The 12,550-nt window shown below is 41.5% G+C and overlaps 1 protein-coding gene across 4 annotated transcripts in view; it reads right to left on the bottom strand.

Annotated features, from left to right (window-relative positions):
- Positions 1-12,550, bottom strand: part of LOC140195535 (disco-interacting protein 2 homolog C) — a 653,338-nt gene that overhangs the window by 66,754 nt on the left and 574,034 nt on the right. The window lies entirely within an intron of this gene.

Below are 12,550 nucleotides of genomic sequence, written 5' to 3'. Positions count from 1 at the left end.
TAAATAAATAATTGTAATTTACTGTGTTTTTATTATGTATTGCACTTTACTGCTACTAGAAAATGACAAATTTCATGACATGGCAGTGATATTAAACCTGATTCTGATTCATGCATGCAGTGAAATACAGGGATTACAGTTTGTGACAATGAAATACACATATTCACCACCTTCTGGCTCCATAAATTCCTCATCTCTGTTTCAAAGGGACATCCTTCTATTCCACAACTGTGCCTCCTGATCCTAGATTCCTCCACTATAGGAAACATCCTCTCCACGCCCACACTGTCTAGGCCTTTCAATATTTGATAGGGTTCAATGTGATCCCCCATCATTCTTCTAAACTCCAGAGAGTAAAAGCCCAGAGCCATCAAATGCTCCTCATACATTAACCCTTTCACTCCCGGAATCATTCCCGTGAAACTCCTCTGGCCCCTCTGCAATGCAGATGCAACCATTCCTAGATAAGGGGCCCAAAACTGCTCACAATACTCCACTTGCAGTCTCACCAAAGCCTCATAAAGTCTCAGTATCACATCCTTGCTGTAAAAGTAAAGAAGGATAAAAGTCAGGAGATCGTGCTCTATACAAAACTTTGGTTCGGCACATTTGCAGTATTTTTGTAAAGTTCTGGTCACCATATTACAGGAAGGATGTAGATGGTTCAGAGTATGTGCATAAGAAGTGCACCGGGACAGGACCTTGCCTCGATTAGAGAGTATGATCGATAAAGAGAGGCTGGACAAATTTGGATTAATTCTCTGGAGCATTGGAGGCTGAGAGACAACCCGATGAAATGAGAGGCATAGATAGGGTAGGCTTACAGAGTCTTTTTCCCAGGATGGAAATGCTAAAATACTAGCAGGCATAGATTTAAGGTGAGTAGAGGGAAGTTCAAAGGAGTTTAAAAAGGCAATTATTTTCCTTTACAAAGGCTGCATCACTGTCTGATATGGGGGGGGGAGAGGGACTGGGTGGAAGAAAGCTACAGAAAGTTAGAAAATTTATCAACTGCATTTTACTAGCCTCCATCCTGCTAGCCTCGGTAGTATCTAAGACAACTTCAAGGACTGGTGCCACAAAAATGCACGATCTTTAATAATGACCCCGATCACCCAGGACATGCCGCCTTCTCATTGTTACTGTTAGGAAGGAGGTACATTTGTCTGGAGGCACACACTCAGCGATTCAGGAACAGCTTCTTCCCCTCTGCCATCTGATTCCTAAATGGACATTGAACTCATGAACACTACCTCACTTTATTTATAAGGCAGATGGAATTAATTTAAACTGGTGTCATGGGCAACACAGCCATGGTATGCCAAAGAGCCTGTTCTGAGTTGTACTGTCCTACTTCTTACAATTAAAACATACCCAACAGGAGCCAGCAAACATGATGAAAAGCAGAAGAACCATCTTGCCATATAATATATCCTCACATCTCTCCAACTTCCAAAGTTCTCGAGATACGTTGGAGTGTAACATGAAATGTCAATGTTACTGTGTAACACGCCTGGTGACATGTTGTGGCCAATCCTTTGCCCTAGGCTGCATTACAAGAGCAGCTATTGTCCATGCACATTGAACCTCAATGAATGAGGTGCAGCTGAGTTCCTTAACGTTGTCATAGTTGGCAGCAGTAGTGGAGATTAGCTCCCATTACCCATTACATAGTCCCAAAGGTGTACGTACATCTCAAGTTGCCACTGACAACCAAGTCCAGCTCCTGGCCTTCACGTGTGGCTTACCTACCAAGCCTGGCCATTTCTGCTAACAGTAGAACCGGCAAAGATAGGTTAGTGGTGCCTCAGAACCAGTTGCTTTGGGCAGATGGGGCTCGTCAGCTGTAGTTGGCAGCTCACCCAGGAGAAAGGAAACTCTGATCTCAAACCTGTGCTGCCTAGCAGCTATGGCCACCCATGGGGAAAGCTTCGGGAGTAAACCCTGAGGAAACATCCAGTGCAGGGGTCCCAGATGCAGTCCTATGTTGAGTTCAACGCTGACTGGCAACTCCTGTGACACTGCTGGTGCCAAATTATATGCAGACTGCCATTCTTTTGGATTCATCAGCTGTGTGGAGAGAGAGAGGGCCTGCTGCACATTCAACAGCTTGCTCTCCATATCGTACTGCTCTGGATTGTATAGACAGCCAGGACGCAACACGGTCGATCCGATCAATGGAGAGTCTACCACTATACCTATTCATCATCATCAATCAATAACTCTGAGCTGGTATTGGAAACGTGGAGCTTCATTTTCTCAGAACAATCAATCCAGCAACGCATTTCTTTAAGAAAACCATTTTGTAAATATTATGTTTACCCAGGTATTATAAGATGGACTATGTCCCAATGTTTATTTCATTTTGTCTAATATATTCCATAACAAGAGTTATTGGTTCCTCAGTCGATTTTATGTCAGCACTCTGCTGGATGCCACAGATCCACTACAGTTCCTGCCTGTTGCCAATGGAGTCAGGGAAAAAAAGGGAAATTGGACCAAGAAGCTCAATTTGTGGGCTGCTTTCTTTATCACAGACAGAAAAATCTTGCCCATAATACCATATGCAGAGTGGTATTAACCAGGTACTTCAACACAGAAACAAACTGCCTTCTCAACTGCGTTAATGCTCCATACAAACACCCTTGCATCTTCCTTCACTTGTTTCTCGTTCATTAGCAAACGATAACACAAGACAGGAAACGGGATATCCAAATTATGACTTCCAGTTCTTCTGTACACACGTTGCATTTTGAGTCACATAACCTAAAGCTCTTCAGCTGCCAATTACATTCCCAAAATGCACCAATATTAAAACTTCATTCATTTCTGTATTTAAATTTCATATCCTCATTTAAACATTGCTGTACATCTTCAATTACAGAAGATTTGATTTCATAATGTCATTGATATAAATCTGTTGTACACATCTTGTACTTTTTATATTTAAGACCATAAGACATAAGAGCACAAATAGGCAATTCAGCCAATCGAGTTATCTCCACTATTCCATCACGTTTGATTTCTTATCCATCTCAACTCCACTCTCCTGCCTTAGAGTCATAGAGTTATAAAAAACTAGTAACATAGAAACAGTCCCTTAAACCACTTAAACTGTCCAGTCCCATTGACCTGCAACAGGACCAAAGCCCTCTATACCCAAACTTCTACACATCTGTGGAAACAAATAGGAGATGAAAAATGATAATCAAACCACCTCAAAGATTGATTGAAAGTTGATGAGTGATGAGTCTGTATTCACTAAGGAAACTAGCATGAAGTCTATGGAATTAAGGGAATCAAGTAGTGAGACCATGGAAACTGTACAGATTGAAAAGGAGGAGGTGCTTGCTGTCTTGTGGAAAATTAAAGTGGATAAATCCCCGGGACCTGACAGGGTGTTCCCTCGGACCTTGAAGGAGACTAGTGTTGAAATTGCGGGAGCCCTGGCAGAAATATTTGAAATGTCGCTGTCTACGGGTGAGGTGCCAGAGGATTGGAGAGTGGCTCATGTTGATCCGTTGTTTAAAAAAGGATCGAAAAGTAATCCGGGAAATATAAGCCGGTAAATTTAACATCGGTAATAGGTAAGTTATCGGAGGGAGTACTAAGAGACAGCATTTAGACAGACAGGGACTTATTAGGGAGAGTCAACATGGCTTTGTGCGTGGTAGGTCATGTTTGACCAATCTATTGGAGTTTTTCGAGGAGGTTACCAGGAAAGTGGATGAAGGGAAGGCAGTGGATATTGTCTACATGGACTTCAGTAAGGCCTTTGACAAGTTCCCGCATGGGAGGTTAGTTAGGAAGATTCAGTCGCTAGGTATAGTGGTGTGCCACACGGATCAGTGCTGGGTCCATTGTTATTTGTCATCTATATCAATGATCTGGATGATAATGTGGTAAAATGGATCAGCAAATTTGCTGATGATACAAAGATTGGAGGTGTAGTAGACAGTGAGGAAGGTTTTCAGAGCCTGCAGAGGGACTTGGACCAACTGGAAAAATGGGCTGAAAAATGGCAGATGGAGTTTAATACAGACAAGTGTGAGGTATTGCACGTTGGAAGGACAAACCAAGGTAGAACATACAGGGTTAATGGTAAGGCACTGAGGAGTGCAGTAGAACAGAGGGATCTGGGAATACAGATACAAAATTCCCTAAAAGTGGCGTCACAGGTAGATAGGGTCGTAAAGAGAGCTTTTGGTACATTGGCCTTTATTAATCAAAGTATTGAGTACAAGAGCTGGAAGGTTATGATGAGGTTGTATAAGGCATTGGTGAGGCCGAATCTGGAGTATTGTGTTCAGTTTTGGTCACCAAATTACAGGAAGGATATAAATAAGGTTGAAAGAGTGCAGAGAAGGTTTACAAGGATGTTGCCAGGACTTGAGAAACTCAGTTACAGAGAAAGGTTGACTAGGTTAGGACTTTATTCCCTGGAGCATAGAAGAATGAGGGGAGATTTGATAGAGGTATATAAAATTATGATGGGTATAGATAGAGTGAATGCAAGCAGGCTTTTACCACTGAGGCAAGGGGAGAAAAAAACCAGAGGACATGGGTTAAGGGTGAGGGAGGAAAAGTTTAAAGGGAACATTAAGGTGGGTTTCTTCACACAGAGAGTGGTGGGAGTATGGAATGAGTTGCCAGATGAGGTGGTAAGTGCGGGTTCGTTTTTAACATTTAAGAATAAATTGGACAGATACATGGATGGAAGGTGTATGGAGGGATATGGTCCATGTGCAAGTCAGTGGGACTAGGCAGAAAATGGTTCGGCACAGCCAAGAAGTGCCAAAAGGCCTGTTTCTGTGCTGTAGTTTCTATGGTTTCTATGGTAAGGTACTGTATATAAAAACATAAAAAAATAGAAAACCAACAGTACAATACAGGCCCTTCGGCTCACAAAGCTCTGCCGAACATGTCCTTACCTTAGAAATTACCTAAGGTTACCCATAGCCCTCTATTTTTCTAAGCTCCATGTACCTAACTAGGTGTCTCTTAAAAGACCGTATTGTATCTGCCTCCACCACCTTCGCCCGCAGCCCATTCCACGCACTCACCAATCTCTGGGTAAAAAACTTACCCCCGACATCTCCTCTGTATCTGCTTCCAAGCACCTTAAAACTGTGCCCTCTCATGCTAGCCATTTCTGCCCTGGGAAAAAGCCTCTGACTATCCACACGATCAATGCCTCTCAACATCTTGTACACCTCTACCAGGTCACATCTCATCCTCCGATATATGCTCATTATAATTGAACAATGTCAACACCTTTGTTGGAAAGGATTATTGTTCCCTGCAGGTTGATAAGGACATCTTATTGTATTCGTTTTTCTTCAAAGGGGGAAGATATGTTATTAGATGTGTACTGTACATAAAAAAGAACTTCAGTTCCCAGTGGACAAAGCAGTCAGTTCACCCAGAACTGCAAGTTACAATGGTGAGCTGGTCACACGTGCTGTGTTGAACAGTGTTAAGAATAAAATGTGCCTGTACTTATTCATGCCAGGATTGACTTTATGTTTAAAGCAAACATAACCTATCCAAACTTCTCTTAAATGGTGAAATCGAAGTTGCATCCACTACTTCCACTAGTGGTTCATTCAACCTCAAAGTGAAGCAGTTTCCCCTAATGTTCCCCTTAAACATTTCACCTTTCACCCATAACCCATGACCTCAGTGGAAGAAGCCTGCTTGCATTTACCCTATCTCTACCCCTCATCATTTTGTATACCTCTTTCTCCCTGTGATGCCACTTTCAATGAATTATGGACTGTATTCCCAGATCCCTTTGTTCTACTGCACTCCTCAGTGCCCTAACACTCACTTTGTAAGCCCCAGCCTGGTTGGTCCTCCCAAAGTGCAAAACCTCACACTTGTCTGCATTAAATTCCACCTGCCATATTTCAGCCCACTTTTCTAGCTGGCCCAGATCCCGCTGCAAGCTTTGATAGTCTTCCTTGCTGTCTACTACACCTCCAATCTTGGTGTCATCCGCAGATTTGCTGATCCAGTTAACCACATCATCATCATGCAGATCGTTGATATAGTCGACAAACAACAACAGACTCAGCACAGATCTCTGCAGCACTCCTCACTTACTAGCTCCAGTCAGAGAGGCAAACACCTACTCCTTCCGCAAAGACAATGCCTAATCCAATTTACTACCCCATCATGAATGTCAAGTGACTGCATCTTCACGACCAACCTCCAATGAAGGACCCTGGCAAATGCCATGCTGAAGTCCATGTAGACAATATCCACTGCCTACCCATCAACCTCCACTTTAAATATAAACAATGTCTTGGCCTCCACCAGCAGTCTGTGGGAATGAATTCCATATTCACCACCTATGGCGAAAGAAATCCCTCCTCATCTCTGTCCCAAAATGGTGTCTTGCTATTCTGAGTCTGTGATCTCTAGTTTCAGACTCCCCTGCTATGGGAAACATCTTCTCCACGTCAACTCTCTGTAGGCCTCTTAGTATTCGTTAGATTTCAGTGAGAACCCCCTCATTCTATTAAACTCCAGTGAGTATAAGACCAGCCATCAAACCTTTTCATTTCCGAGATCATTCTTGTGAACCTCCTCTGGACTGTCTCCAATACCAGCACATCTTTTCTCAGATAAGGAGCTCAAAACTGCTCACAATACTCCAAGCACGGTCTGACCAATGCCTTATAAAGATTCAGCATTACACCCTGTTTTCAGATACCTTGTATAACAGCACGAAGGCACAGAAGTAAACACAGTCTTTCCCGCTATGAATTCAATTACATTGCAGTGCTTTAGCGCTGTGCCTTGGCCACGATATGAGGGAATAGGGTTACACTAGTAAAATATCAAACACAAATATTATTCTTGAGTCTTAATAATTTCTTACACTTACTCAAGCTGAGGATACAAATACAGCTATCATGGTTAAATGAAGACATATTGTTTTTCCACAAAATTAATAAACTTTTAATTATTTTCCTCAGCATAAACAAATTTACCCAATATTTTCACTTTGCTGATTCAGAGGAAGTGTTATTACAGCGCAACTTGAGAATCATAATTCCCTTGTACTTTGCTTTCCTGCCCATCACTCATAAAGGTAAAAGCCAAAGTAAATACTTCATCTCTCTCCTCCAGGGCCCTCCTGTTAACAAGATGACTGTTAATTTTCCATTGTATGCCTTAAATGGAAAGAGATAGCGTCACTGAGAGTAATTTGAGTCGAATACACTTTTGAGTGCAATAAAGCTTTAGAGCATTGGGATTGAAAACACTATGTATTCTTTGTATTAACCATGTGTCCATAAGAACTCCACAGAAAATTTCAGCTGCAAAATCCTCGAGGTGAAACGGAAACGTCAGATTCTCACAATGTTCCTGAATTTAAAACTTAAAACATTTCATTAATAATTTTTCTAATCATAGAAAGAATTCTAAGATCAATGACTGTTTTGTTGGTTAATCTTGGATTAAAACATTGAATTGTACAGATCTACGACCCAATATTTGTGATGAAAATGACAATGAAGATATAAATCCCTTGCCTATAGCAGGTAATAGGGAGGAGAAGATGGCAGCGCGACACAGCGCGCGCAGCTCTCCGGTGAAATGATATCGTATCTGTTAAATAGGGGCCGTGGACAATTCTGATTTGATGAAGACAGACGTGAGAAGCAGAGGAACATCTGGAGAAATTTCTGAAATGCCTGGTTCGCTGCTGTTGTTACTGTGCGATCGAGAATCTCCGGAGGGTAGGCCCCAAAATCCCCAGCTTTACCTGCTGCTGCCGACCGAGGCTGAGGTCGAAGCGTTCGGATAGAGATGGTGCTCGGTACTCGGTACTCGGTGTTGGAGGGCTGATCAGAGCTCGAAGTTTTCGGACGACTCAGAGTCGGACTGTGGTCTGGCATGGCAGAGAGAGTTTTCTTCCCTCTCCCGTCTGCGTGAGATGTGGGACTTTCGAGAAACTTTGAACTTTTTTACTGTGCCATGGACTGTTCTTCATCAAGTTATGGTATTGTTGCACTGTTGAAACTATATGTTATAATTACATGGTTCTGTTAGTTTTTCAGTCTTGGTCTGTCCTGTGTTTTTGTGATATCACACCGGAGGAATATTGTATCATTTCTTAATGCATGCATTACTAAATTACAGTAAAAGAGGACTGCGTGTCCTCATAATCTAATCTGACGGCATCTTTTTGAGTGCACACATACTGTACATGCTGAATGTGGAATTCCAGAAGTCACTGCCAGTGATTTAGCACACTGCCATGGAATATGAAAGGATTTTAGCTTTTGTAGGAGAGATTGAGTAAACTGGTACTGCACTTATCAAGGAGAAGGAGGTGGATGGTGGTGAGATTAAAGAGAGGCATGTTGAAATTCGAGGGCATATCAATATTAAGAAGCAAGAGGTTTAGGATGTCTCAAAAAACATTAAGCTAGATAAGACTATGAGATCTATCCCCAGGATACTGTAGGACACAAGGGAGGAGATTGCTGGAGCCTTTGCATCCTCTTAAAACATAGGGAGAGTGCGAATGGACTGGAGAATAGCCAATGGTGTCCAAAGACAAACCATGAAACTAAGGGCCAGTGAGTCTTATATCAGTGATAAAGAAATTACTGTAAAAGATTCTTAGGAATAGGATTTAGCCACATCTGGAAATGTGTGGGCATGCGGGATAATCACCATGGCTTTGTGCAGGGGAGGTCCTATCTCTCAAGTTTGGTTGCCTTTTTTTCAGGAAGTGACAAAGATGATTGATGAGGGCAGATCAGTAGATATTGTCTACATGAAGTAAGAAACAAACTGCTGGAAGAACTTGGTGGTTTGGGAATGCTGTCAGCCCTCGACCCACAATATTGGCCATCGCCTGGCCTCCAAAGATGATGGTCAACTTGCTGAGTTCCTCCAGCAGTCCGTTTCTTGTTCTAGATTCCAGCATCTGCAGAATCTTGTGTCTCTCTCAATGTGGACTTTAGTAAAACATTTGACAAGGTTCTTCATGGCATGACTTAATCCAGGAGATTAAGTCATGAGGGATGCACAGCAACTTGATAGATTGGATCCAACACTGGCTTGGTCCAGAGGACAAAAGGGAGCAGTAGAGGGCTGTTCTGACTGGAACAGAGGTGTTCAGCAAGAACAAGTGCTGCCACCTCTGTTGTTAGCTAATTATTGATTAAACATCACCTTCCCCTCATTACTAATCACCAAGCTTCAAAATCTGGATCTATGTACCTCCCTCTACAACCAGATCTTTGACTTCCTTATCAGGTGACCACAGTCTGTCCGGATCAGTGAAAATGTCTCCTCTTCACAGACAATCGACGTAAGTGCACCTCAATGATGTGTGCTTAGCCTACTACTCCACTGTCTATAAAGGTTTTCTTTAAGTTCACTAATGACACCACTGTGGGAAGAATCTCAGATGGTGGCGAGGGAGTTTACAGGACTGAGAAAGATGGACTGGTTGAATGATTTTGCAGCAACATCCTTGCATTCATTGGCAGCAAGACCAAGGAACTGGTGAATTTGGACCGGGGAAGGAAGTCAGGAGAACGCACAACAGTCCACGTTGAAGGGTCAGCAGTGCAAAAGGCCTCAAGTTCCTGGATGTCAACGAGACCATGCTGGGACTAAAAGATTAATACAATCATGAAGAATGCACGTCACTGTGAGAGGTTTGAAGAGATTCGGTATATCACCAAAGACATTTCTATGGATGTAGTGTGGCATTCTGACAGGTGGAGGTGGCATCAAACCTGGTATGGAGGCTCCAAAGCACAGGTTTGCATCAGGGTGCAGTGGGTTGGAGGTTTGGGCAGCTCCATTGCAGGCACAACCCTCCCCACCATCGAGAACACCTTCAAGATGTGGTGCCCCAAAAAGGCAGCATCCACCACCACGGACGCTCACTACATTCTGCTCATTACTACAACTTGGGAGCAAGTACAGCAGCCCAAAGACCCCACTCAATGATTCAGGAATAGCCACCTCCCCTCCACCACCAGATTTCCAAATGGTCCATGAACCCTTGAACCCTACGGCATTAACCCTTTTTTTCTTGGCTCCTTTTGTTTTTGTAATTTATAGTAATTTTATGCCTTTGCATTGTACTGCTGCTTCAAAACAACAAATTGAACGTTATATAGGTCAGTGATAATACATCTGATTCTAATCCTGATTCAAAGTTCTGGATGGTGAAGGTGGTTGTTAAAGTATACAGTAGCTGGAAATTTGGGCAGAAAAATGACAGATTCACTTTAATCCAAACAAGTGTACAGTGATGCATTTTCATAGATCAAGTACTAGAAGAAAGTATATAGTAAATAACAAACCTATAAGAGTACTGATGTACTGAGGGATCTTGGGGTCAAAGTCCATAGCTCCCTGAAAGTAGATAGGCTTTTAAAAATCTTTGGGAACAAGGTTTATAGACCTCAGTTTCTGAAGAAACTTGGAATGAGATTTTTAAATTAGTTCATACTTCATCGTTATATGCTCGTCATTCCCTCCTACAATTTAAAGTGTTTCATAGGGCTTATATGACCAAGGATAAGTTATCTCATTTTTATATGGATATATCTCCCTACTGTGATAGGTGTAACAATGGAGAAGCTTCATTTATTCATATGTTTTGGACGTGCCCAAGTCTTAGAAAATATCGGAAGCAAGTATTCGAAACTTTTTCTGTACTCTTTAAAGTAAATTTTAAGCCTAATCCTTTGACTGCCCTATTTGGTAATGTTGGAAGGAAAGATATCATTTTGAAGACATCTGATCTGCACATTCTGGCTTTCATCTCTCTTATGGCTAGGAGGGCGCTTTTGTTTAAATGGAAGGATGCTGTTCCGCCTAACCATGTTCAGTGGTTACGGGATGTTATGGCATGCCTAAATTTAGAAAAGATTCGTTGTCAATTTCTGAATCTAACCAAGATTTTCAAAATTTGTGGGGGCCGTTTTTAAATTATTTTCATAATCTTTGACTTCTTGTTGAAGTACAGAGGTTGGTTAATAGCATATTTTATTATCTGATAAGTTTTTTTCTTTCTTTCCCCCCAAACAGCTTTGACTCTGGTAGTGGGTGTAGATCTTTTTTTTTAATAAAATTGTTTATATTCTAATATACGAATTAATCTAATCTATATGAACATAGAGTAAGGAGTTCGTTAGTGATTCAATATACTGTATCTGGTATTACTATATTTTTTCTTTTGTTTTATAATATGTATTCTCTTGGACTCTGTATTCTTCTATATAGAAATCAATATTGGAAAAGAAAGGAAGTAGATAGTCTGGTAAAAAAGGCATACTGCATGCTTCCCTTCATGAGTATTAAGACTGGGGAGCCAGATTATAGCTATATAAATCTTAGGTTGGGCAATTAGAGTTATTTTGTATGGTTTTGTTTCTGGCCGCTATACCAGAGCAAAGAAAAACAACCTATGGAGAGGGTGTGTATGAGGTTACATAGACTCAGGTCTATTATCTACAAGGAGAGGTTGGACAAACTTGGGTTTGTTTTCTCTGGGGTGTCAGAGGCCAAGGGGTATCTGAATACAAGTTATTAAAATTATGAGAATCACAGCTAGGGTAGGTAGTCGAAGGTTCCACCCACCCGCCAGAGTGGAAAGGACAAATAGTATAATAGACATAGGTTTAAGATGAGAGGAGGAAAGTTTCAAGGAGACATAAAGGTGAATCTTTTTGCACAGAGCACATTCAGTTTCTAAAACAAACTATTGAAGAGATACGAAAAGCATTGTTTAAGAGAAATGCAGACAGGCACAAGAAGGGGCAGAGGATGGGGATGGGGGTGAATGAGGGTACGAGTAATGTGCAGGCAGATTGGATTAATTTAGATTGGCATCATGGGCCAGTGCCAATATGGTGGGCAGAGTGTCCTGTCCCAAGGCTGTCCAATGTCCAATAGAGCTTAGTTCCAAACAAAATTCTCCAAGGCTTTGACGGGCTAGTTGCAGGAAAATATCCTTCCTGATCATAGAGTCTAGAATCAGGTGCACAGTTCAAAATAAAGAGTAGGAGAGATTTCTTCACTCAGAGGGAAATGACTCTTCAGAGGTCTCTACCACAGAGGGCTGTGGAGGTGCCATCACTGCAGATTCAAAGCAGAGGCTGTTGGCTTACTGAACGTTATAGGAATCGTGGGATTTGGAATACTGCTGGAAGAGCACACAGAGGTGGAGGATCAGGATTGATCTTAATTATTGGTGGAGCAAGCTTGAAAAACCACCTCCTCTTTCTTAATTTCTCTTCAGCAGAAATCAGTGAATTGACAAATATACCATCTGACTTTTTAAACTAACAACTCCGACTGTAAAAAAAAAAGATTATCTTGTAGAATGACTTATAACTTAATCTATAAGTGCTCACTAAGCTAAAACTACTCTTCATTAACCTTAATATCCTTAAAATGCTTATTGTTTATTGGTGGAGACTAAGATACCCTAAGATAATTACTCCAAAGTTCTTTAGTTTTTAAAATATATTATTTACATTATTTTAGTCATTTTATGGTC

Source organism: Mobula birostris, chromosome 3, assembly GCF_030028105.1.
Source record: "Mobula birostris isolate sMobBir1 chromosome 3, sMobBir1.hap1, whole genome shotgun sequence".
NCBI classification, from domain to species: domain Eukaryota; kingdom Metazoa; phylum Chordata; class Chondrichthyes; order Myliobatiformes; family Myliobatidae; genus Mobula; species Mobula birostris.
This window is presented reverse-complemented; position numbering and strand designations above follow the sequence as displayed.